General features: G+C 43.0%; 1 long non-coding RNA gene across 1 annotated transcript; it reads right to left on the bottom strand.

Annotated features, from left to right (window-relative positions):
• LOC105865262 (uncharacterized) lies at positions 1-27435 on the bottom strand. The gene is made up of 4 exons (XR_001151435.2): positions 27185-27435; positions 6169-6393; positions 4850-5001; positions 1-3539 (listed from the first exon to the last, which is right to left on the bottom strand). It is a non-coding gene; the product is annotated as an uncharacterized LOC105865262 (long non-coding RNA).

Below are 27435 nucleotides of genomic sequence, written 5' to 3'. Positions count from 1 at the left end.
ACATTTATTGGGTGTCGGGCAGATGGGAGGGGGAGGGGGATGGGTATATACATACATAATGAGGGCATTATGCACCATCTGCGGGACGGACACACCTGAAGCTCTGACTTGGGGCTGGGGGTGGGGGGAGGCAAGGCAACGTACATAACCTAAACATTTGTACCCCCATAATATGCTGAAATAAAAAAAAATTTTAAAGAATATAAGCACATGTGAATCCAGATAAGTAAGAATGTCAGAGGTGGTTTAAATGGAAGAAATAAAAGCTTAAAGGAAGAGTGGTAAGGTCTTAGCTAATTTACCTTTTAGGAGGGATGGATAGAAAGATTGATTTTTTTAGGGTTAAGAAAGATAAAAAGAGAGCAGCCAATTATATGAATAAACCTTGTTTTGGGAAAGTAGCTTCTCTTTTCCCAGTATTTGGGTTCCCTGGGATATATGTGCAGTACCGTGTGATGGGCACACATTTAAGGTGGCCCTTCTTTATACAAACTGAGGCATTTCACTGTCCCATGCCGTGGTCATGTCATGAGTGGAGTTGGGTAATGTAGGATCAGAAGATATTTGATTTACTCTTCATAAGTGCCTTGTTTCGTGCTCGAATATTGCTTTGGGGACATATGCTGATTTATGTCTTTAACTTGGTGACAATCAAATACATGAAAATCACAACATAAAAATCAAAAGTGAATGTGAGATTCTTTAAATAGGAAAACAAAAGTGAATGTGAGATTCTTTAAATAGGAAAACAAAAATAATTTGTCATTGGTCTCCCTGAAGTCACTGATGGAAAGTTGATCACATTTCCCTGCCATCTCTCAAAACTGTGTTATAGGGCCATAATATCTGAGGATCATTCTTTAAAGTAGATTCATTTGAAAGCAAAAAAGGGCCGGGTGAGGTGGCTCACGCTCGTAATCCTAACACTATGGGAGGCCGAGGCTGGCGGATTATTTGAGCTCGGGAGTTTGAGACCAGCCTGAGCAAAAGTGAGACCCCATCTCTACTAAAAATAGAAAGACATAATCTGGACAACTAAAAATATATAGAAAAAATTAGCTGGGCATGGTGGTGCATGCCTGTAGTCCCAGCTACTCAAGAGGCGGAAGCAGGATGATCACTTGAGCCCAGGAGTTTGAGGTTGCTGTGAGCGAGGTTAATGCCATGGCACTCTAACCGGGGCAACAGAGTGAGATTCTGTCTCAAAAAAAGAAAGAAAAGAAAAAGAAAGCAAAAACATTTACTGAAAGCATTACTTTCCATGAAGATGAGTTGGTTGGTCCAATCCATGTAGATGGCATCTTAGAAGCAAGTGTTTGTGGAGCGGGGGAATTGCTGACAGAATGAGAAAGCTTTCTGGGTATCCTTCCATTCTCTTTTCCCTTTTCCTCCCATCATTTGTTGCTATTATCACCATGCGAAGGTTTTTACCTCTGTGTCTGAGGGCAGACAGAATTTTACCACCTCTATTGCAGCAGGTGTGGCTTAACTACAAAAGCAGTGGTGAGGTTGGATGAAGAGCAGAAAGATGAAGGCCTTTCACTCACGGGAGGTTCCCACAAGCTGAGCTTTTCCTGGGAAGTTGTACTAAAGGTAGACATCACAGCTCACACTTCCAGAACACTTCACAATTGCAAAGACAAGATCTGCAAAATTGTACTTTTGCAATTCCTGGGACCATTTTTAATTACATCAGTGACCAAATTTACTAATATACTCCATCAGAAATGTTTACACTTGGCAGGACCTTCAGACAGTGACATCAGCCTCTGATTTGAAAACCTGCTCCTTCCAAGACAATCATAGAAATTATAAGGGAGGAAAATGCATCTATGCCAAACAACAACAACAAAAAAATATATAGATGCTTTTAAGATTCTAAATCTGTGTTTTGTCATTTTTCCAAAAAATGTCATGGAGATCACCAACCTGCCTTTAGAAGTTAATCAATGAGTGTGGAAAACTGAAAACGCATTATTCCAAGATTGCTATGTAGTTTATTAGCTAAGACATATGTTTATTTTTTGCTTTCTAGATACTATGGAGAAAAGACTGTGCCTTCTGCTTATTTTGTATTCCTTACTATTTCTATCTATGTGCTGTTAAGGGTATGTGATTAAATGCTTGTTGATCTTATTTGCTGAAAGTCTAGAAGCCTTTGACATGAGAGAACATGATATTAGAAAGGTGTTGGATTAAGACTTTAAAGACACAAACCTTATCCAGGTCCTGTAACTCTATGACATTATGTATAAATCACTTCATCTCTCTAGACCTCAAATATCCCAAGTGAAAAAAAAATAATGTTGATATTTTCCTCCTCCTTGACCTCATGAGGAAGATATCTAAGATGTATTATAGCAAAATATCTAAGATGTATTATAGCTCCTTATTTTTGTGGAACAGTTTATAAAGTTCTTACAGTACACATAACCTATCACATTAAATCCTCATAGCTGCCCTACAACGTAAAAAACACTATATTCACGTATCGCAATATGGATGATTGAGAATTTTCCAAATCTTCAAATTCTGGTTCCTTTGTGCTTAACAACTCCTTCTTCAACTTAGCTTTGTGCTTTCACATTCTGCTACAAAGTGGTGAAGAGAAACCAGGCCGCACCTTCAAGACTTTCCTTAGAAATCTCATCTAAATACCCAAGGTCATCACTTGCAAGTTTTACTTTCCACAAAGCACTGGAATGCAGTTCAGTCAAGTTCTTTGCCACTTTATAACCACGATCATCTTTCCTCCCGTGCCCAATAACACGTTCCTCATTTCCAACTTAGGCCTCGCCAGAAGAACCTTTAATGTCCATATTTCTATCAACGGTCTCTTCAAAGCCATCTAGGTTTTTCTAATATGGCCTCAAAACTCTTCTAGCCTCAACTTGTTACCCAGTCCTGAAGCCACTTGCACATTTTCAGGTATTTGTTACGGCAGCACCCTATTCCTTGTACCAAAATCTGCATTAGTCTCCTAGGGCTGTCATAACAAAGGAACAGAGACTGGGGTAGCTTCAACAACATAAATGTATTTCCCAATCGTTCTGGAGGCCTGAGGGCCAAGATCATGGTGTGGACAGAGTTGGTTTCATTCTGAGGCTTCTCTCCGTAGCTTGGAGATGGCTTTCTCCTTCCAGTATCTTCACATGGTCTTTCCTCCATGCATGTACATGTCTGTGCCCAAATTTCCTCTTCTTGTAAGGACACTGGTCATATTGAATCAGGGCCCACCCTAAAGACCTTATTTTAACCTAATTACCTACTTAAATTAAAGACTTTATCTCCAAATACAGTTACATTCTGAAATACTACGGGTTAGGACTTTAACATATGAATTTGAGGAGACATTATCTAACCCATAAGTCAGTAAACCCGTGGATGAGAATTAGACTCATTATTGAGAACATTAATGTGCATAGAAACTGAAAGTCACATAGCCAGTATACTCAAGACCCAGATATTTTTATTTCCTTGCTCATCTTATTCAGGCAGCAAAAAATGTATTGGAAGTTGTGCGATCCAATTCAGTAGACCTGTGAATGGTTTCAGGAAACAAGACAAAAAGATAAGTTGTGGCCACAGGAAATGCTGATTTTGACAGGGGTACGACAACAAGTTTGACATCACTGCAATGAATATTACAGCATGCGTGTGTTGATCTGTTTATGCTGCTATAACAAAATACCTGGGTCTGGGTGATTTATAAGAACAGAAGTTTATTTCTTATAGTTCTGGAGGCTGGGAAGTCCAAGATCTAGGTGCTGGCATTTGGTGTCTGGTGAGGAACTTCTTGTTCTGTCCTCACATGTGGGAAAGTGTGAAAAGGACAAAAAGGCACTAGGGCACTCCCTTCAACATCTTTTTATAAGAGCATTGATCCATTGAGGAAGGCAGAGCCTATGTCTTAATCACCTCCTAAAGTCCCCATCTCTTAATATTATCCCACTGTGATTAAGTTTCAACATATGAATTTTGAGAATCACCTAGAGACCATAGCAATGCCTAACATCTTTTACAAATTGCTTGAAAGATTACATTCATGGCAATGTGATTATTTTAAGGTTTAAATATTTTTGTTGTATTTTCATAAATACAATTAAATGATGCTTCATCATCCCTAGAATTATAACCCTAAGAGTTAAGGAAGGGGATCATGTTTTCATCTCTACCTTTTGAATGGTGTAAATCTCTTCAAACAAAATTTGAAACTACACCGCCCTACTTGGTGAACGTGGGAACAGGCACTGTGGGCTGAATAAAAACCAGTTCAGTCAGTATCCAGCCAACAAAATCAGTGGCAAGAGCTCTGTTTGGCAGAGCATCATTCCGTGTGCTGACCTGGAAATCACTCAACTCTAACTAGCCGCTTCATTGCCAAGGTCATTGGCTTTTTCTCTGACCTAGAGCAAATCATCCTTTAACTGTGCTGCGTTTCTGCTTTGTAAACTGGGGATTAACTATCTCAGAGGCTTAGGATCACAGTTGAAATGCACTTTAAAATAGATATGCATTTATTAAAGGTAGGGGAGAAACATTTTTGAAACATTACCCTTCAAGTGTAAGACTGTTCTCGGATTTTCAAAATGTGTGCTTTACACATAATAGCGTAAGTGTATATTTATGTTTGAAAAGAATCATATAACAGATTAAAACATCATTGTTGTGCAAACACAAAAGAGACATGAAATTTCCTTTTAGGTATGTCCTTAAGATTACTGGGTGTTCCAAGAAGGAAAGAGAAAACACAGTCAATAAACACCATTCCCAGCACCTGAGTCTAGGTCTTTTGTGAGGACAAGTTTAAGACAAAACGAAACCAATCAAGCTCTAAATTGTCACTCACCTGATGGGTCCAGAAAAAGAAGGACTGGGCTCATTCCTTACCAAGGTCTCTTTAGGTCCAAAAATCAGGGGTCAATGCATAGATTTTTCTGTGGGATATGACCAGATAAAACCTCAGGATCCTTCCATTCAAGGGCCTTGAGAATGCAAACTCTGCCCAAAACAAAAGTGTTTATAGCTGTCAGGCAGCCCCAGGTAATAAGACAAGATCTGACAGCTACAATATTTCTCCCTGAGCTTGTCTTTAGTTCTATGATAATTAATTTAAAAGGACACTTTAGCACTGTGCCAAATAATAGAAAAATTAGTTAAAAAATGCAACCAGCTGGCTTTTCAACCTTCCTGGCAAGTCATGATCAGAACTGCCCTTTGATGAGCAGCTTCGGGGCCGGACACTTCTTGGCAGGTCTCCAAGGGAAGCCGGGCACGAGATGTGGGGGCAGTCAGATGGCAGCCCTGCTGCTGGGCTGAGCCGGCCCGGCCCTGTGCTGTCGGCTGCTCAGTGGCTCTTCACAGCCTTCCTGGGGGTTTCTAGAGCCCAGTTATCCATCAGAGAGTGAATTATTCCCATCCTCTCCCCACTGGTGTGCTTGCTGCACCCCTGCCTCTCCTCCCTTCTATCTCCCACACCACAGCCAGAGCTACCCTTGTAAAGCACAAATTGGGTCATGGTGTTCATCTGGCAACCCCCCCCCAATGTCTTCCAGCACAGAGAACAATACCCAACATCCTTTCTGGAACTTTGATGGTGTCCCCATTACCTCCCTGACCTCACCTCCTAGCCTTTTCCACTCCCTCCCTCTGCATCAGCCTCCCTGGCCCCCTAGCTATTCCTTGAACACCCCAGGCATGTACCCTTTGTGTGTTCTGTCCCCTCTGCCTGGAATGCTCTTCCTCCAGGTCCCCAGTGACTTGCTCCCTCACCTCATTCAGGTCTTGGTCAAGTGTCTCCTTATGAAAGAAGCCCTCCCTCCCCCCCATCACTCTATCCCCTCCTCATCCCTCTTCCCTGTTTGAAACAAGCTCAAACTTAATGAGAAGCTGCAAAACAAGCACAAAGAACCTTTTTCCTCAACTACTTAAGAGTAAGTCCCCAACAAGATGCCCCATCACCCTTAAATATTTAAGTTTGGAGGTCTACAAATAAGAACATTCTCCTACACTCCCACAATACAACCATTAGAATGGGAAAGTTAATATTGATACATTACTATTATATTATCTAACCTTTAGACCCCATTCAAGTTTCACAAATTGTCCTAACAACACCCTTTGTAGCTAAAAGACCCCGCATACAAACCTGCCTTGCAGTTAACCTACCATATGCCTTTATTGTCCTCCAACATGAAACAGTTCCTCAGTCTTCCAGTGGCTTCCATGACTCTGAAACTTTTGAAGAGTGAGGCAACTGATTTTATACAATGCCTATTAATTTGGTTTTGGCTGATGTTTCACCACAATCAAATTCACGCTGATATGTCTTTGGCAGGAATATCACAGAAGCAATGCTGTGTTCAGGACCAGCTACGTTGTACGCAGGGCTCACTACAAAACGAAAATGCAGACCCCTCGTTTAAGAATTTTGAGAAGGTGACAACAGACCATTAAACCAAGCACAGACCCCTTCTAAGCAGTGGACCCTGTGCGACCACAAACATTGTTTGCCCATGAAGCTGGCCCATTGGATATCTTCACTTTGAAGCTCATCAGAGGACAAATGGCTCTTCTTTGTACATTATTGATGATGTTAACTCTTTTGTTTAATTTCAAAATATTAAGGGGGCACAGATGTTTTTGATATGTGGCTTGAGTCAGAGCTATAAATGTGCCCATCACCCGAATAGTGTTCATTATACCCGTTAGGTGGGTTTTGCCCTTCCCCTCCTCCCCACCCCCCTCCTCACCCCCGCTTGATTTTCTATGACTTTTACTTTCCTTTGTGTACTTATGTGCCTTTCAGTTAGTTTCCATTTATTAGAGAGAACACACGGTGTTTGTTTTTCCATAGTTGAGATACTTTGCTTAGGATAATGGTCTCCACTTCCTTCCAAATGGCTGCAAAAGGCATTAATTCAACCTTTTTATGACTGAGTAGTACTCCATGCTATACATATCCTACATTTTGTTAATCCACTCATGAACTGATGGGCACTGGGGTTGATTCCACATCTTTGCTGTTGTGAATTGGGCTGCATAAACATTCAAGTGCAAGTGTCTTTTTAATAAAATGACTTCTTTTCCTTTGGGTAGATGCCCAGTAGTGGGATTGCTGGATCAAATGATATGTCCACTTTTAGTTCTTTGAGAAATGTCCATGAGGTTTTCCATAGAGTTTGTATGAATCTGCAGTCCCACCAATAGGGTATAAGCATTCCTTTCTCTCTGTATCCATTCCAGCATCTATTATTTTTAGACCTTTTAATAAAAGCTATTCTAATAAAGCTTATTCTAAAAGCTATTTAATAAAAGCTAGTAAGGTGATATATCATCGTGGTGATTTCCTGATGATTAGTGTTGTTGAGTATTTTTCATATGTTTGTTGGCCATTTGTCTGTCTTCTTTTGAAAAACTTTTGTTTACATCTTTTGCCCACTTTTTAATGGGGTTGTTAATTTTTTTCTTGGTGATTTGTTTGAGTTCTTTGTAGATTCTAGTTATTATCCCTTTATCAGATGTGTAGATTGCAAATATTTCCTTCCATTCTGCAGGATGACGTTAACTTTAATCACTGTATTAAGATGAGTCTGCCAGGATCCTCCACTATAAAATTAATCTTTCTCCCATTTAGTAGGTGTTTGGAGGAAGATATTTTGTATTTACTTATATCAATATGAACTCATGGTTTCTGATTTTATTCAATGGTTTATAACTCATTACTATCTTTGTTTACGTATTTATTATTTGGAATATACATACAGCCAACTTGGCTTTATTTGGTATACAGTTCCACGCATTTTAATTCAAGTATAGGCAAACGTACCCACCATTGCAATGAGGATACAGAGCACTTTCAGCACCCCCAAAACTTCCCTCATGCTGTCCCTTTGTAATCAAATCCTCCCATACCCCCCTCCAGCCCTTGGCAACCACTGAACTTGGTCCTATAGTTTTGCTTTTCTAGAATGTCATATAAATGGAATTATACTGCATGTGACCTTTCGAGACTTGAGTGTTTCATTCAGCATAATGCCTTTGTGAGTCATTCATACTGCTTCCTGAATAGGTTTTCACTGCATGAATGTATACGATTTATTCATCCAGTGACCCATTTGTTATGTTAGATTTTCCTTATTGAAATTAATAGAGCTTTCCATCTTCAGACTGGACCTTCGCCCGTAGAGAACGTGGGGCCTGTGATTCTTCATTTCTGACCAGTTCCCAGGTGATGCTGATGTAGCTGGTCCAGGGACCACACCTGCCGGGCTGTGGACAGATCACTAGGACAATGACACCAGAAGGGGCCGGGCTGCAGGCAGGCCCATTATTTGCTAAGGAGGGTATCGTGGCAATGCAGGCGAGAAATAAGCAGGGCCTGAACCTGGCCAGTGGCAGCGGGGCAGACAGTGGAGGCAGACTGTAAAGACAGTACAGAGAGGGACTGCAGGCTTGAGGAGTGAGGATGCAGTCCCCAAGGACACAGGAAGAGGAGCAGGAGGGGGGCTGTGGTGCAGGCAACAGTGGGCTCCCTTTTAGTCGTTCAGTGTGAAGAGTATGGTGGGATATCAGGTAGAACTGTCCAGTAAGAACCTGGCCATGACTGTCTGAAGCTCAGCGGGGAGAGAGTCAGGAGCTAAAGCCAAAGGCGGATGTGGACTGTGACACCCCCCGCCCCAGGGAAGGGGAGTAGATGGGGAAGGACAGAGATTGGGAGGGCGGTCCTCCTCTGTGCAGCTCTCTGGCCTCAGTGAGAAGTCTCACGCCCACTCCCCCCACCCCGGCTGCCTGCCTTCTTCCCTTGTGTTTACCAACAGTTGGGCTCAGAGCCAAATCTTAGCATCTTTAGGACTTGCTCAGAGACAAAAGGAGGTAACTGTCACTACAAGCCTCCAACGTCCCAGTGGAGAGTTCTTTGGGCAGACCGATCTGACCTTGGCTGCCTCTTCTCCTGGCTCTGTCCGAGGACACTGCCGCTCACTCTATTTTATTTTACTTTTCTTTCTTTCTTTTTTATTAACTAACCCCATGACAGATGATGCTTCCTCTATTTTAGAGGCAATGTAGCCACTAAAACTCTTTTCTGCTCTTCTTAGCACAGGTCACACAATTTTGCATTAAATTTTTTTTTTTTTTTACCATTAACTAAGCTAAAGGAAACAACTGCAGAATATGCATTAACAATAGTCTAATTTCCAAAATTAAAGGACAGCACAAAACAAACAAACAAAAACACAAGAAGGACAAGATTCCAAGGCCTGAGGTTGCCTCATTCTGGGAACAGCATATTCTGCGTGGAAGGGCTTGCACAGAATAACAGCATATTCTAGAAGGGCTTGCACCAGCCATTGGCTCCTTCTGTTCCAAGGCTGCACGGGCAAAGAGCAAGCGGGAATACGAGAAGGGTCATTTTATCTCCCTTCAAGACAATAAGTCTAAAGCGACACTCTGTCTCCTCCTAGGACTGGTGCGAAAGCCATATTAAAAGTAAATCTTTTTTATTATATAATGTTAAGTAAAAAAAATATTATATTAAGTATGGCCCCAATTTCGCAATCTTATGTTATATATGCACTAAAAAGTCTGGAAGACTTAGTGAATGTCTTTGAGAGAGTGAATTATGGATGTTTTTACTCATCTATTGTCATTATTATCTTCTATAATGATTATCCTTTGCTTCTGTAAGAAAAAGTCAAATGAAGGTTTTTAAATGTTTAAAAATTCACACCGCTCAGATTCTAGATAGGCACTTGGTTCTCGTTTATTCATTATTTGAGTGAGAACGAATGAAAATGAATGCATGACAAAGGAACAGTGTCATGCAGTATGGCTCTGCTCATCTGATGAATGGCCACCTCCTCTGCCTGCAAAGCAGTGACTTCAGTACAGCTCCAGGTCTGCATCGTGTTGTCACCTCCCTGAACCCACAAACAGATCACTCACAGAAGAACAAGGTCTCAGAGGAGCAGGCATGACGGGGAAGTTTTTTGGCATTTGTGAATCAAAAGTAAGGCTGAGAAGGCCCCACCTCTGGTTAATTGCAGGGATAAAAGTGAGTGTCTCTTACTGTAAACAACTTGAAGCAGCTGGTGAGACAAGTCCCCTAAAGACCAGATCCCTGCTAGCTAATTAACAGGTGCTCACCTGAGAAGACCTTACATTCAGGGTCTTAAGGAACCTGCTGGTATTTTTCAACTAGATTTGTTACGAGTTATTCTTCTAAACTGAACAAGGTAGGATCAAACTGTGGTTTCAAAACACAAGCTGTGCCTTTAGGAGGGTTGAAAATCACACTGCAGCAGAGAAAAGGGACTGATTACAGTAAGTATATAGTATTTGCTAGGTCAAATGTAGTTATTTTACATGAGGTTGTATGATTTTATAAAAAGCAAGTGTGTGTTTTGATTATAGCAAATACTCTTCTAAATGTTTTAATTCATTCAATATACATGTACTAAGCACCTGTTTATATGTTTCGCTGTAGATGACAAATGTCACAGCATTTTATGAGAAGAATTGAATCTTTCCCTCCTAAATGGGCGTGATATGCAATATGGGCGTGGTGTGCTGGAGCCGGTTTATACTAGCTGATTGATTGTTAAATTTTCAGGATTTTGTAAGCCAGTTGTTAAATACAGTCATTATTAAAAACTAAATTATATAAATTTACAATTAAATTATATTAAAAATAAACATAAATACTCAAAACATCTCTTCCTAATTATCCTACTACATTTTGCTATTATGCTCTTAGGTTATTTTCTCTACTTTACCTGTATTGTGGAAATACTACATATTGATACACTACTGCTCATCTTGTCCCATCTATGTGTTCAGTGATGTCATGTGCATAGCATGAGATCAGCCATGGCAGGAGCATTTACATCACAAAAATTGGTGAACACTACAAATCAGGGCTCAATGTATTTTTTTGTTGCTTGTCTAGACTTAAGAAAGTCATGGAGAACATGTCAATGATGAAGATTAAACCCAAAAGTGTGTCATAAAACTTAAAAGTATATCTGTAGCTGCCAGATTGTGAATAGCACCAAAAATTGAGGAAATAGTCCTCCAGTATTGAAAAACCATGATCTAATTTAGTGACATCATTCATATTTACGAATGAAGTTCACATATCTTCATTGTTTCCTTCTTGTTCAGAGTAAACAGGAACATCCACCAATTTCATGTGGGAACTATACTCATTTGTTAATGCCTTGAGTGACTTTGCTGAACTTAATAGTCATCAAACATTAGCTCATAGTCTGCTTCTGCCAAATCGTGGTTGAATTACAGCCATCGGTTTACTATGGATACAAGAGTTCAGCAGAAATCAACAAAAGCATTCTGTAAGAATCAATTGGCTAGATGAAATTTATAATAAAGAGTATTGTCTACTTTATAAATATTTGTAAATTGTGTGCTATGCAAACTTCATATTAGTAAAATTTATAGTAAATTTACGTGCGTGTCTATTTGCATGCTTTGTTTTCCTGGAGAGCCAGTTGTTGAACATTTTTCAGTGCACCACTTTGCATGGGGCTCCAATAAAGGCAAAGTAAGCCAACCCTGCCAATTTCAGCTATCTATCAACCACCACAATAAAAATGACTTAATATATCCTGAAAATGTCTGTACTTATTAAAAATACCAAACCATAGCCATAGATGGAACAAGTTATGATAAGACACATTGTAGACTGGCTTAAACCAGTCATTTCCAAGCCTTGAATATTAGTTGGGTATAAGAGGAAATGTTCCCTTTTCTTCATAATGGTTTGCTTCTCCCACCTCTTTCACTCATATACACCATTGTTCTGGAATCTGAAACCTTCCCTAGCTTAAACACTACTGAAATCTCACATTACCGCATACCTAGTGACAACACCCATTTGTTGGTGTTGACGTTGTTGCCAGTAGAACAAGCTGAGCTCTACTGGCATCTAGAAGATGCTGGGGAAAGTGTCAGAAAAATGTGTTCTCAATGCAGTGGTTGAGTTATAGGGTGGAAAATTCAATGGCACAGAAAACACAATAGTAGCTGTTGCCTCACTCACTAGCTGTATGATCATGAGTAAGTCACGCTAAACAAGGATAACTTGGCCTCCTACTAGAGGTCAAGGTGCACATGTGCAGATACCTGGCTTTGTCCACAGCTGTCCCAGGAGCCTAGCACAGTGCCAGCACACAGTACGCATTCGAATAATGTGCACTGAACAAGCTAGATGACAAAAATACAAATTCTACCTTTCATAGCTGGCCTGAAGACCAAATCACTTTGAATGCATGGGAAGTGTTTTGCAAACTCAATGTTTTAAATCATTATCTTATCAGTTACCCCCACCAAAGAACTGTCTTTTGGGTGTCAGTGCCTTGCTCCCTGCCTTGAATTCTTCTTTCTAGCCAGGGGCAACCCTGCAGACATGACCCCTTCTGTGTCCCCAAAGCAGCCTGAGCAGACGCTGAGCACAGAAGTCTTATACTGTATTGGAATCGCTGATTTATTCACCTACCTTTTTCACGATGTCATAGGCTCCTTCAAGGCAGAAACACTGTTTTTTCATTTCAGTATCCCCACCTCCTAGCACGGTGCTGGGACAGGGTATAGGCTCAAAGAATAAATGCATGAAAGCCATGTGGACGCCACTTGATCCATTCCATTTGTTTTCATCTAGAATGTGTCCTAGACCAGTAGGGACAAGCAGACGGGGCCATCATCCTCAGGGTGCAGAGGCTACCTCCGATACAGGACAAAAGATGTGGACTGTGCTTCCGGTAGAGCAGCACTCTGCGGTGCAGCATTGCGTGGGTTAAATAAGCATTATGGACTAGCCTAGGAACCTCACTTCCATTTTTAACAGTTTTTCATTCATGCAGATGACATTGCCTGTTCTACTAAAAAAAAAAATAAAAACAAAAGCAAAAAACATGCAACCCCACCCAATAAACCAAGCTCAAATATGCCATCATGGATACTGGTCGGCTTTGAGGGGTTCAAATCCTGCTATCCCCCCAAATGTACAGTTTCACATCTGGAGGTGCTAAAGTCTGCGTGTAGCTAATTAAATAATAGCACAGCAGAAAGAAGTCAATTTGAATTCAATGCAGCAGAGTTTTGTGGAAATTATTTCTCCCACTGAAATCGTCGTGCCTGTTGACAAGCACACGTTCTAGGCTCTGCCGACGTTTTGGGGCAAGAGCACCACAGGAGAATTATGTGTCCCCAGTGGGATGGGCAGTACCACCCTCTCCCCAGGCACAGTCCCCACCCTCAGTTTCTTCCTCAGTCCTTCACTGGAACCTTCCTGGGCTCACTCACTGAAGAATCTCTGGGTTTTGAGGAGCAGGACACTACCTCCAAGCAGAGGAAGCGTTGGCTTTAATTAAGCATTTGTATTAACTTCTCAGAGCAACAGAGATGTCTGCTCGATGACAGTGACAGAGCACATAAAAGGCAGAGCCAATAATTAATCTTCACAGACCGTCCGATTCTTGGCAAACTAAGCCTGCTGATGTTCACCCTGCACGTCTACATGGCACTCTCTGATTCCTGCACGCGTAGAATGAAAGATATACGAACTCAAGGTGGGGGGAATTAGCGTGGTCCACGGCTCAAATCTGCAGGATCATGAGCACCGGGATGGAACGCCCCCAGGGTCCCCTGAACAGGTGCAGCAGCAGCAGGAAGACACTAACAGAACGGGAAATGGTTATATCTTTTTAATTGCGTGGCAGAACCATTTGCTGCCTCCCCAGCTGAGCAACTGCACAGGATAGTTGTTGTTTTGCTTTGGCAAAACGCAGTGCCTTCGCTTCCTGCCATGCGTTTGTTTTTGTGTAGTCCTGTGTGAGAGATCACCCAGGTCACCGCGGTCGACACGCACTTCCTTAGATCTGCGTCCCCCCAAACCCAGGAGATCAGAGGCCTGACAGGAACGAGGACATCTTCTAATCTTTGCAGATGCTCGCCAAACCCCCGGGTATAAATGCAAAGAAAGCTGCGTTTTAGGCCAGGCACAGTGGCTCACGCCTGTAATCCTAGCACTCTGAGAGGCTGAGGCGGGAGGATTGCTCGAGGTCAGGAGTTCGAAACCAGCCTGAGCAAGAGCGAGACCTCGTCTCTACTATAAATAGAAAGAAATTAATTGGCCAACTAAAATATATATAGAAAAAATCAGCTGGGCATGGTGGCGCATGCCTGTAGTTCCAGCTACTCGGGAGGCTGAAGCAGAAGGATTGCTTGAGCCCAGGAGTTTGAGGTTGCTGTGAGCCAGGCTGATGCCACAGCACTCACTCTAGCCTGGGCAATAAAGCGAGACTCTGTCTCAATAAAAAAAAAAGAAAGTTGCGTTTTGTGAAAGAAAAGGAAGGCCAGACTCCCCAGAGCAGGGGTCCTCAAATGTTTTAAACAGGGGGGCAGTTCACTGTCCCTCAGACCGTTGGAGGGCCGGACTATAGTTTAGAAAAAACTATGAACAAATTTCTATGCACACTGCACATATCTTATTTTGAAGTAAAAAAACAAACAGGCAAAGACACCCGCGTGTGGCCCGCGGGCCGTAGTTTGGGGACGCCTGCCCCAGAGAATGTGGGTGTGCCCGAAAAGCCCTGCTAAGAGCCAGACTGGGCCGCGCCTGCATGAGTGATGCTCAACCGAAGGCCTCCAGTTCCAGAGTGTGATGCTTCATACAGGGCAGCGTTTTAGATTCAGGCGCTTCCCGGCACCTTTGATCAAAAATAATCGCCCCCTTCCCAGTAGCAGCGGACAGATGGGTGTGACGTGCTGCTCTCACGCCCCTGCCTTTGTCGGCTCCCCAGGAAAAGTATTTCCAGCCCGGCCTCAACATCCTGAAAGTGTTTCTCTGCCCCGCAAGCTGCTAGTCGGTCCATCTTAGCTGCCCTCGTTCATCCGCCCCACCCTGTGCTATCTGGGAGTCCAGCGACCTCTCCACGCCCATCCAGCGATCAGCCATTCTCCATGCCCATCCGCTCAGCCCAGAGTCTAGCCACGGTGCTGGCAGGAAGGAAAAGGGAGAACAAGAGGCTTTCAAGTAGAACCCATGGTGCTATTCAGTAAGAATCACTCTCCGCTGGACATGCATATATAAATATATACTATGAACCTAGACGCAAACAGAGAGGTCTCTGTCTCCCTGTTCTAGCATGTGAGGCCAATCTCTAGCCCCACCTAAGGCCAAGTAGAAAATCACAGGGCCAGCAGTCTACAGTGAACTTCCTAGGCACGCCTGCAAGAAGCCTGGGCTGGAGAGAGACCCCAAAAGATACACTGCTCCCCTTGCACAACTAGAAGGCACAAGGGTGCACTGGCTTGATACTGGGTGTTAAAGAAAAGGTGAGAAGGTGCCAGGGACATGCTCAGGAGAGGTTGCTCACTGCCTGAAATGCTCACCGACCCATGTCAGCTTAACAAACTCCTATTCATCCTCCAAAGCCCAGTTCACAATGTCCTCTTTGCACATTTCCCTGTCTGCATCCATCCGGCCTCTCCCATAATGGCCTGGCTCCTTTCTCACAACTCTTAGAATGGAAATGGCCATGACATTTTGGTCAACAACAGATCCCATATATGATGGTGGTTCTATAAGCTTATAATACCATATTTTTATCGTACCTTTTCTATGTTTAGATACACAAATATCTTGCCACTGTGTTCCAATTGCCTACAGTATTTAGTACAGTAACATGCTGTACGGGTTTGCAGCCCAGGAGCAAGAAGCTCTACGATAGAGCCTAGGTGTGTAGTAGGCTGTGCCACCTGGGTTTGTGTAAGTACACTCTATGATGTTCACACGATGACAAAATCACCTAATGACGCACTTCTCAAAACGTATTCTCATTGTTAATTGATGCATGCCTGACTGCACCATAATTACTTAAGTTTTACTAGCTTACTAACCTGCTGATCTGAGACATAAATCCACCCTCAAATTATCCCCCAGTTTTTCCTGCAAGTCCCCAGGGGCTTCCGGAGAGGGGCTCAGTAACAGCTCCGTGGGTGAACATCCATCTCGGTCTTCAGCTGGATGTATGAAAGCCACGTCCCCTCGAGGAGACACCTGTCCTCTGCCTAGCAGCAGGTGCCCTTGTGAAAACTCAGCCCTCCCTGGTTGCCCTGCTCCCCCGGGCTGTGCTGGGCTGTGGTGGAGCATGACAAATGGCTCTCCTGTTCTGTGCCTTATGGTGTCGCCTTAGCCTTGAAACGCCACTCTGCACACATCCCCAGTCTTACTGACCGCCCTTCACCTGAGGCTGTACTCCCTCTCTCTGCAGGTCCCAGGTAAGGGTGCCAGGCATTGGCCTCCACGCTCCTGTCTTTCTCTTTAGTATCCTGGGGCCCAAGTGAAGCCCTTCCTGGTTCTTCCAATCTAAAACAAACCATCAGAAGCAACCAGGCCCATCGATCCATGCATAGTAATGATCTGGGCGGGGTAAGTAACTAGCTCCATCCATACAATCTCTGCTCAGCCTGGATTGGGGACACCAGAGACACACACTTTTGTACATCCCCCCTTCACGTGCTCTAAGGACCTCCAATATGACACTTGGCATGTTCCTGTGATTGTGTCATCATGGCTAGACTCCAAGATCTCTGAGAGTAGGTTCACACTCTGATTTTGCACTCAATAAATAACCATGATAATATCTGACATGTAATGAGTATCTGCTATGGATGAATCAATGCACATTAGGACTCAGACATTAAGAGCTCCACACTCCCCCTCATCCAAGTTCCTAAATAAATGTTGTTTGCATTCAAGGCTGAGAAGAGTGAGCAAGTAACTTTCAACTCCTTCCCTACTCTCCGTATTAACTGCCAAACTTCCCACAAGACTAAGACGGTGCACCAAAGTCCAGAGCATAACAAGGATGAGGGTGCAATGGGTGGAACAGAGTGAGCAAGAAACATTCCTTTTTCCCCAACTGAGCTCAACATACATTTTATCATTTCATAATTCTTCCTCAAAGAAGTTGACCCATTCTTTGCATTTCTTCTCCAAGGAATAGAAAGCATCATGACAAACTTAACTACAATATAGCAATTTGTAAGGTGGGTTATTTGGGCATGGGAATTTTAAGGTTAGTCATTTTTACCCTCTGCAGGATGGTAGACTCAATGGAGTTTTGACCCATATTTGCTCAAAACATCTGCCAGACTCTCATCCTGACTTATCTTGATTTGGTTTTCTATTTCAGTGATAGTCCTATTATTGCTACTGAGATGAAAATAACTTCCATGATCTTCTGGAACCATAAAATCTTATGGTTAGAAGTTTCAGGGCATTCATTCCAGCTACCCCTCTAACGCCTAAATCCCTCAGTCCAACGATTCCCTAAAAACACTGCAGAGGGCTGCCCCCAAATCACCAGGGAGCTTATTATAAAATAGAGATTCCTGGCACTTCCTCCTGGATATAATGATTCAGTATATCTGCGAAAGGGTTCAGGAAAATGAGTTTTATAAAGCATCCCAGTTTGGGGATCGTTATCGTAACCAAATGTACAATTGATAACCTCTCCTAGAAATTTCTCCGGGCTATGATTAAATGCCTTTGATGATACACGAAGCCGTCCAAAACTATTTTAGACTGTTCTGAAATTTCTCTTGAGCCCAAAATTCTTGCCTTGTACCTTCCACCAGCTGGTATACTCTTTGGAAATAAACTGAACTAGTCCATCATTTCTAGTTTCACAGACAACTTCTCAAATATTGATGATGAGTAGGAATGATTGCCTAGGGACAGTCTCCTCTCAATTATAAAACACTAGTCTTGACAGTTCTTCCTATAATCATGGTCCTTTTTGGTTTAATTCTTCTAGATAGTAAACAAATAAAAGGCCAGAACCATGTTTTATTAATCTTCCATCACAGTGCTCAGTTCTCAGATATGCTTGGCACATTCACTCATTTATTCAACTACTGGTCATAGACCACTTCTATGTACCAGACAGTCTTCAAGATCCTGAAAATACAGCAGTGAATCAAACAAAGCTCACTCTATTTCACAAAGCTTACCCTTCAGTCAGGATGACAGGCAAAGAGCAAATAAACAAATACAGATGGTCTCCAACTTACAAATTTTTGACTGTATGATGATGCAAAAGTGATATGCATTCAGCAGAAACTGTACTTTGAGTATCCACACAATCATTCTGTTTTTAATGTTCAGCGGAGTATTCAGTAAATTACATGAGATATTCAACACTTTATTACTAAATAGGCTTTGTGTTAGATGGCTTTGCCCAACTGTAGGCTCATGTAAGTGCTCTGAGCGTGTTTAAGGTAGGGTAGGCTGAACTATGGTGTTTACTAGGCTAGGTGTATTAAATCCATTTTTGATTTATGATATTTTCACCTTAAGGGGTTAAGAGGATGCATTCAATAAAAATGTGTTACTTTGAAATCCAAATAAGACTTTTTTTTTTTTTTTTGGTCCAGACCAGCAAAATGTACCAGCTGAATATTTGTGAACACAGGTCACGATTCTTCCCCTCAGAGAAGCTGCTGTTAGAGAGAATGGTCCACGTTCCCGCCAATAGAGGGCAGCTGAGAGCAAGACATATCTCTTAGACACCCAGCTCTAAGTGAGTGTCTTACCCTCAGCAAGTACCAAGTGAGTAACTTACCCAACAGTTCCCAGCCAGTAAAACCTTCTTAATAGTGTCTTATTATTAATTATCACTGGGCCATAAGGAGACTTCTATTTATGTTGAGAATTTTCTTTCCTTCCTTGTGCAGAACCAGCAGTCTGGCATGATGGCAGGGCAGAGTTCAGTTTGGGCACAAAAATGTATTTTTTTTCCCTAGGACCTATCTATGATGTTGAATGAATTGAGTTAGCCATATAGAAAAAAGAATTCGGTTACTTTTTACAGTCTAAAGAGAGTTTGTTCATAATGCTTGCATGACTCTCCCCTCTCGCCAACGTAACTGGTGATTTGATTCATGAAGTAGTCAGTTGCTTTGACATAACCCGGGTCCTGACATAGTAGTTGTTGAGAGAAAAGCGCCTGGGAAAAAATAGTTTGTTGTTCGGGGGGAGTGAGGAATTATAGACTATATTCTTTAACCACCCCCAATCTATAGCAGTGACCCTTTTGTTAAAATACTCAAAAATCCAGAGTAGATATCTAGTCCTATCTGCTTCAGTCAGCATTAACACAGCTTCAGCAAAACTCAGGAACCACAAAATCACGACTTGCACAGATGTGTCATGCCCCCATACAGCCCCCACAATGTCTAGCACACACAGAGAAAGCTCAAGACATTTTTACTGCCAGAGAGGTGGGGTAGGCATCTGATAAACATTCATTCTCTTGACTGCCTTGCCCCTTTCCTACAGTAGACCAAATTATAATAATAGTTCAGTGGTTTGGCATGTACAACCCCCTCCCGGGGTCACTAACGCTGCCTGCTGGCTATACCTGACTGCAGGTGCTGCGGAGAGAAAAACATGCATCCAACATCAAAGCTCAATAACAATCTCAAGGATCACTACCATTTATTGAGCACTTCTATGCACTGTGTGACGTTATCCCACATTGTACTAGTCAGCTCCCTCTTTCTCCCCATCTCCCAATAATAATTTGGAATTTTAATATGATAGAGGTTCGTAAAGTTTCAGGAAGTGGTTGGGGAGGTAGCAGAGCTCTCAGGCCATGCATAGAAAATTGTAAAACTTAGACTTTAATCACTTCCTAATTCTTTTTTTCTTTGTGACAGTTTCACTCAGTTGCCTGGGCTAAAGTGAGTGCCATGGCTCAGCCTAGCTCACAGCAACCTCCAACTCCTGGGCTCAAGTGATCTTTCTGCCTCAGCCTCCCAGTAGCTGAGACTACAGGCATGCGCCACCATGCCCGGCTAATTTATATATATATATATATATATTTTTTTTTTTTAGTTGGCCAATTAATTTCTATTTTTAGTAGAGATGGGGTCTCGCTCTTACTCAGGCTGGTTTCAAACTCCTGACCTTGAGCAATCCTCCTGCCTCAGCCTCCCAGAGTGCTAGGATTAGAGGTGTGAGCCACCGCGCCCAGCGGCACTTTCTAATTATTTGACAGAGTCTTCAGAGCAAGAATTTGTGGAGATACTTAGCTTCTGTAGAAAATGAAGGGCATTATAACCTGAAGAGAGTTTTTGGTTTTTTATGTTTTGAATTGTTTTTTGATGACTTTATTTGTCTACATAGTTACACCCATTACTAAAATCATACTTCACAAAAGAAACCAGCAACCCATATTCTGGCAGGGCATTTTGTGCCATTTTTTCTTTTCCTTTCTGACCATAAAGCAACCGTTTATGATCTATATTTGTTCACAGGGCTTTATATTTAGCAGACAGAGCAGGAAAATATCATCAAAGGCCACTAGACTACGTGTGTACTTTGTGAGTTTAGAGCCACATATTTATATAACAGAAAACTGAAACTGCATCAATGTCATGCCATCTTATCTTCCCAGTGTCCTGCATCTGTATTCTGTTGCCTATACACACTTGAGAAGGCTATTTTGGGCCAGTCGAGGTGGACAGAAGCTTCCCGGAGCTCTCCAGCTCAACAGGAGGATGGATGGGAAGATGCTCAGGTCTCTGTGTCTGGCTCAGTGGCGCCCCACCTGGAGACCAAGAGAAGCGCTGGCTGACGTCCTGGCTTCCTTAAAAGGATTCATTAGTAACTGGGGCAAGATCTATTGCCCAGGATGCACACAAAGCCCTTTTCACTTTTGGAGCCAACAAACATTTTGATGTGCTCTCCCTCAAAGCCTTGCTAAAAGAAAGCAGCCCTTTCCTCTTACAGCGATAATATCAATCTGCCCGCATTTTGATGGAACTCTGCACTTTAACAAACATTGTCACACCTGTTGTCATCTCTTGCGATTTAAATGAATGAACCAGTACAGCAAAAGTAAAATAATTCTTTTCTCAGAAACAACTGTGAATGAGCCAGTCGTTGAGGTTCCCTGGGATACTGCGCTGCTGGTTACACCCTTGTAATTAACGTCACCCCCGTGACCAGCCTCCTGGGGCCCTCCTGCTTCCCCAGGGAGAAAGTGAACCTTAAAGAAAACCAGCCTCGAGGATTGAGGCCGGCTCGGTGTCACTGGCATTGAGTGACTCATGTGCCTAGTGGATAAACATGTTTCTCTGGTTCACCCAGGTTTGGTCGAGTGCTCTTGGGGTACTGTCCTCAACAATCAGCCGTGGGACAGGACATAGAATTTGCCCATGTTCCCTGAAAGAAAAAGAACGTAGCAGACACTGCTGAAGGGGCTGAAGTTAATTATAGCAGGAAACAAGCAAAGCCCCCACCCTTATGTTCTGTACACTCTAGCCAGAGAGACAGTAAACAGATGAACGCGCATTGCTACCAGATAGTGAACAGTGCTGTGAAGGGGAATAGGATGGAAGTCGGATAGGAAGAGCTGGGATGGGAAGCTTTGAGATAGGGCAGCGGTTCTCAACCAGGGGAGATTTTGCCTGGCATCAGATTAGTAAACGCCTTTTGGCTAAGGCTTTGCACAAAAGCAAAATGCAGTATACCGTACCTAAAGAATGCCTCGGATGTTCATACCTGGGTTAGATTTCAGTTCTCCCACTTACTGGCAAGTACTTAACTTCTTCAGTCTCCATTTTCCTATCATGAAACAGGAACTTGGTCTCCTTGGCAGGGTGGCAACAGGGACTAAGGGATGACGGATGCAAACGTATCGCACAGTGTCCAGCACACAGGAGCACTGATGTGTGGTAGCCGGGACAATGGTGACGGTGGAGATGATGGCCGGGACTACGAAAAGCAGGTGCTAGTTGGACATATTCTGGGCTCTCAGCCCCACATCAGACATTTTTTTAAAAATGTGGGGGGTGGGGCAGAAATATGTGACCTTTGGCTATAAAAACTTAAAAATATCTGTTCCTCCCCAAAACACTTGTAACATAGCTTTCTAGGCACAGAATGGAGGTGGGGGGAAGCCACCTCAATCCTCCTTCCACCAAGCTCAGTTTCTCATAGCCTCAAAAATTGTGGAGGTAGCAAAGATCTTGAGATCGTATCTAACCCATTTTATAGTTGAGGACCAGAAAGCCCAAGTGATAGCACCCTTGGTAGGATTCCATGCGGTGGGGCCTGACCATTTCTGTTGGGCATGGTAGTGAGAGAACCTAACGGTAGAGGCTCCTCTGCACGCAGGGCTTCCAGAAGGAGGAGGGACAGGAGAGGCTGGGCGTCCCATCAGCACACCCTCCCAGGAAGCTCCCTGCAGCACACTACTCAAACGCTTGTCATTTATGCACTTGCTTCTTTCTTTACTCTTTTCTTCTCCTACTAAAATATAAGTTCTATGAGCACAAGCTCCTCATATCTGGTTCTCCTCCATAGCCCTGGCCCCTAAAACTCTTCCTAGCACTGACAGGAGCCAGGAAATCTGGAAGGAGAGCTCACCACCCACATAGATGCACCCTTGGTAGCTCAGAGGTCGTGATGAAAACCCTGTTTCTCCCCGCCTTGGAGCCGTGGTGCCTCCAACTCAGATAGAAATCTCCACTACAATTAAAGCACAAACGCCTCTCTAAAATTTTTTTTCTTTTATTTTTAGTGGACACATAATAATTGTATGATAAATGCTAGAGGTGATGGGTATACCAATTACCCTGGTTTGATCCTTGCCCATTGTATACATGTACCGAAAACACAAATATTGTGAAAGTGCATGGAGATCAACAGTAAACAAGAGTTTTCATAAGCAGTTTTGGACTCTCCCCAATGTATCACCAAACTCCTTTTTAATCATGAACATTCTGTTGTTAACCACTTTATTAGTTGAGCCTTTTGTCTCATTCCATTTCAAAAGGTTGGGTTGAGCCTGGTAGAATCAACACCGGAGGGGACAGAACTAGTTTAGAAGGGTCTTGGGACCAAATATAACCAGAATGGTGTCAGCTCAGGTGACCTGAAGGTACAGCCAGGATAGAGCCAAGATTGTTATTACAAGTTCACAGCCAAAGACTACACAGCGCTCTGCGTCAAACCCAAAAGAAGAAAGGATGCCAATCAGGGTGTGAGCGGCACCGTCAGTCACTGGGAGGGTCCAAACGAGCTGTCACGACAGAGCTCAGGAAAGGGGCTCTGCACGGATTTGTAGATGTGGCAAAGCGATCTGCTTGGTGCCTGTACCAAATGTATCAGAGTGGGAGCTTAAAGGCGCTTACGGAGTGGGCACCAGCGGGTCCCTGCCCACTTCACGGGCTCTGGGTGAAAGGCGCGTGGAAGAGAGATGTTTGGACAGAGGATTAAGGGAGCACGCAGCCGTGTTCTCTGCAGCTTTGTCATCACTTGCTCTTAATCCCACAAAGAACCTTAATGTGGAGTGGAAAGCAGTGTAAATATTCAACAAGCTGTATGTCTTGGCCACTTTTAAATAATTATACCCAAGCAAAAGCCTTTTTGCTAGAAGAAATGGAAACTTTATATAAAATGGGCAATTGAGATGTTCCCTAAATGAATCAGGAAAAAACAAATAACCAGCAACTGAGCAGGAAGTGCTCATGAAGCCTGAGGTATACCATCGGTTTTGCACACTCATGCTCTCGTTTGGCAAATGCTGGTATCTATCTAAGCACCTGCCTTCACCAGACAATTCTATTGCTCTTCTCCACTCTGCCGTGCAGACACAGTCCTTTCTCTCTGCAGCCAAGAGACCTGCTCGTGGCAAGGTTCGGCTGCGAGGAGGTCCGCAGTGGCAGTCGAGGCCTGCAGGAGTTGTGTTGTCACTCACTCTGCGGTGAGCGGTCTGCAGCTTCCACACCGCTCAGGAGGCAAGATGCAGTTAGTTCACCAGCCCTGGAGAAGAATCGCTACTCAGAATGGGTCCACAGCATCTCTTCAGATGCTAAGTAATAAATGTTTCTAGTGGTGGTGCCCTCGATGACTTGGACATCGGGAAAGATGACAAAATCAAGGCTCCCTCCCTGCCATCAGAAGTTCTGCCCATGACCCCAGCTATACTCAAGTAATTGGTTTTTACACAACCTGCTTGAAAGAGGACACATGACAAATGTCTCAAAGGCCAGTGGAAACAGGCACAATCTGTTTTAAAGCCCCAGTAAAGAAAAAAAAGGTCCTCGGAGTAAGAAGACATAAAAGATTAATGATCTCCCGGCACTACAGGGAGAAGTCAACACCAGCTGGGGATGGGTCTGTCGGAGGCAGTGGACATGATGGGAAGAGGCTGCTTGCTGATAAGTTCATTCGGTGCAGAATTTGAAATACGATCTGTGGATAGACACAGCAAGAGCAGGGGTATCATTCTTTGCAGAGTATAAATACCCCGGAATACACACGATCCGGCTACAGAATGCAATTTCTTTTGGCTTCTCATTTTGTCCAGCCCCTGTACCCTGTTACAGGCCGCATAATTCATAGGGCATATTTTTGGTAGAAAAATTATGATTGTTCAGTTTTTTAAAGTGATAATGGAGGAAATGTGATTGTAATATGCATTTTCATTTAAAAAAAACTCAAGAAATCAACTTATTTATAGGGACACCTGTTTATTCAACTATTGTACAGGTATAAATATACCAAGCATATATTATGCCCATGTACTGCATAATATATAACATATATTAAAACTGAAGCTGATGAGGGATTCCAGTTTTAGTTCTGTTGATATGTTGGGTGTTACAGAGCCCCAGCTTCCCCGCTGTGTAAGGCAAAAGTTTCTAAAATGACTGCATGATTACCTGTGAGGAGAAAATAAATTCAAGCTATGTGAATGTGGTCTCATTTCAATGATGTCAGATTCATGTAGCTGACTTTTTAATATTTTTACCATGAATTGATGGAAGTAACTTTAGAATGTAAACCCACAAATAATCTGGAAAAAAAAAAAAGGTATGTTTGAATCCGTAAGTCATCCAAGATTAGACAGCGTTTAACTTCCCCAAACCTTTCACCAAAGCTTCTCGCCTTCAGTGCAATGCCCGGCCTTAGCTCTCCCGGTCTCTAACCATCCTCTAGGGGAGGTGATTGCAGAGGGGTCACTGCCTAAAAAAGGAAAGTGAGTGACAGCAAGAAGACAAAGATTACCCACAAATTAGGGTGGCTCTGCCTGGCTGAGGGCCAGTCCAGGTCCTTGAATCTTTGAATAGGAGAACTAGATAATGACTTAGAGATTTAGTCCAGACCTGCTAAATTCAGGCATCCAGTTGACCCAAATAGTTAATGCATGGGACTCTAGTGTTGTTAATTCCTCTCCCAAGCTCTATTGAAAGATACTGGATTTAAAAACAAAACAAAACAAAACAACCCCCAACTGGGAAGACATAGCTCCCAAACCATGAGTCAGCTCTGGCCCCAACTAAATTGCATCTAGCATGGAGAGCATAAATCCAGGTGTTTTTGAGGTGTTTTTCTTTTTGTAACAGTAAGCAAAAATTCAATCTCAAATCTATGATTTGAACTATGATTAGCCTCAAAATTTTTTTAAAACCACCGGAAGAGAGAATGACTTTATACTTAGACTTCAGGAGTACCACAGCGCATTTAACAGCCCTAAAAACAGGTAGCTCGATGTTTTGGAACCTGAAATTTTAATCAGACAATGAGAAAAAGAGAAACTTCCCAAAATGCCTGTGGTTTCCAGATCTTGAGGAGAAAGCAAAACCTTTTAAAGAAATTTCAGACAATATTTTCTCATTTTAAAATATGAGTTATAGGCCGGGCGCTGTGGCTCACGCCTGTAATCCTAGCTCTTGGGAGGCCGAGGCGGGCGGATTGCTCAAGGTCAGGAGTTCAAAACCAGCCTGAGCAAGAGCGAGACCCCGTCTCTACTATAAAAATAGAAAGAAATTAATTGGCCAACTGATATATATATAAAAAAAAAAATTAGCCGGGCATGGTGGCACATGCCTGTAGTCCCAGCTACTCGGGAGGCTGAGGCAGGAGGATCGCTTGAGCCCAGGAGTTTGAGGTTGCTGTGAGCTAGGCTGACGCCACGGCACTCACTCTAGCTTGGACAACAAAGCGAGACTCTGTCTCAAAAAAAAAAAAAAAAATATGAGTTATAGCTTTAGGATATGCGTGTGTGTGTGTGTGTGTGTGTGTGTATAAATACGAGAGAGAATGTGGGAGAGACAGAGAGAAAAAGGAGGGGCTGTTCTCTGGCCACCATGTCTCAATTCTTTTTCCATCTCTGTGTTTCTGTCTAGATTCGGCCAGCCACCACTCCCCTCACCTATACCAAAGGTCCACTTCTACTTCTCTTAGATGGCTATAAACTAGACAGAGTGAACGTTTACAATTTATTTGGGCATTTGAATAACTTTTTTAAAAAATTCTTATATTTTCTAATTTTTCTTCTGCCTGTAGTTCCAGTGGCCCTTCATAGAAATTAGCTCCCCGCCTCCATTCTGCTGAGGCTACCTCATGGAAAAAACCCTTCAGTGGGGACAAAGTTAACTTCCCTTCCTTAGAGAAGGGAAAAAATAGTCAAGTATTACGTAACTTCAGCCTTTTGTTTACATACACAATGGCTTCGACTTCTCACTTTCATTTCAATTCATCCTAACCTCTGAGTGTCCACCACCTACACACAGGCCCTTGAGCTGGAAAAGAAAGATACACTGAGCTGTCCCCTTGGTGACAGTGATAAATACCTGAGCTATAACAAAAATCACTCCCCCCAAAAGAGAAGCACTGAGATCGGGGGATGGCTTGATGGCATACCTCATGAAGTATCCTCCTCATACTTCCAATTTAAAAAACAATCCTGTCCCAAAACACAGAGATTCTTTGTGGTCTAGTACACATCTTCCTCCAAAGCATGTACTTGTCAGCCCATACATACTTCAAGAATTAGCTTTAGAAATGTGTGTGTGTGCATATGCACATTAAAATATGTGCATTCTATTTCGCAAGTACTACCATGAAAGGCTGAGGAGTTAGCCGTAGAGGTTGTACTGATGTCCTGCCTGTCTTCCCATGGCAACATGAGCCCCAGCAGGCGAGTTCCAATATAGACAACCAGCAGAAGAGAAGTCTTACTAAGCCTAGGCGAAAACCTCGATCTGATGGTGTATTAGTGCATCATATTAGTCAGGATAAATAACCCTACAGAAACAACCCCCAAATCTCAGGGGCCTGATACAACACAGGCCTATTCCTTACCCCAGGCACATCCAGAGCAGATTGTAGGCACGTGACTCGGGAATCTAAGCTCCTTCCCTCTGTGTTGCCACCATCTTAAACATGCAGCCCTCCAAGTTGTCGCAGAAGGGGAAGAGAGCATGGGCCACCGCACACAGGGTTTCATGCCAGGCCTGGAAGCAGCCTGCACCTCTTCTCGCCACGTTCCATTGGTCAAAACCCACTTGTGAGGCGCCAGCCTAATTACAATGGAATTTGGGAAATGCAATCTC

This window comes from Microcebus murinus, chromosome 15 (genome assembly GCF_040939455.1).
Source record: "Microcebus murinus isolate Inina chromosome 15, M.murinus_Inina_mat1.0, whole genome shotgun sequence".
In the NCBI taxonomy this organism is placed as follows: Eukaryota; Metazoa; Chordata; class Mammalia; order Primates; family Cheirogaleidae; genus Microcebus; species Microcebus murinus.
Note: the sequence above shows the minus strand (reverse complement) of the source record. Positions and strands in the feature narration are given on the sequence as shown.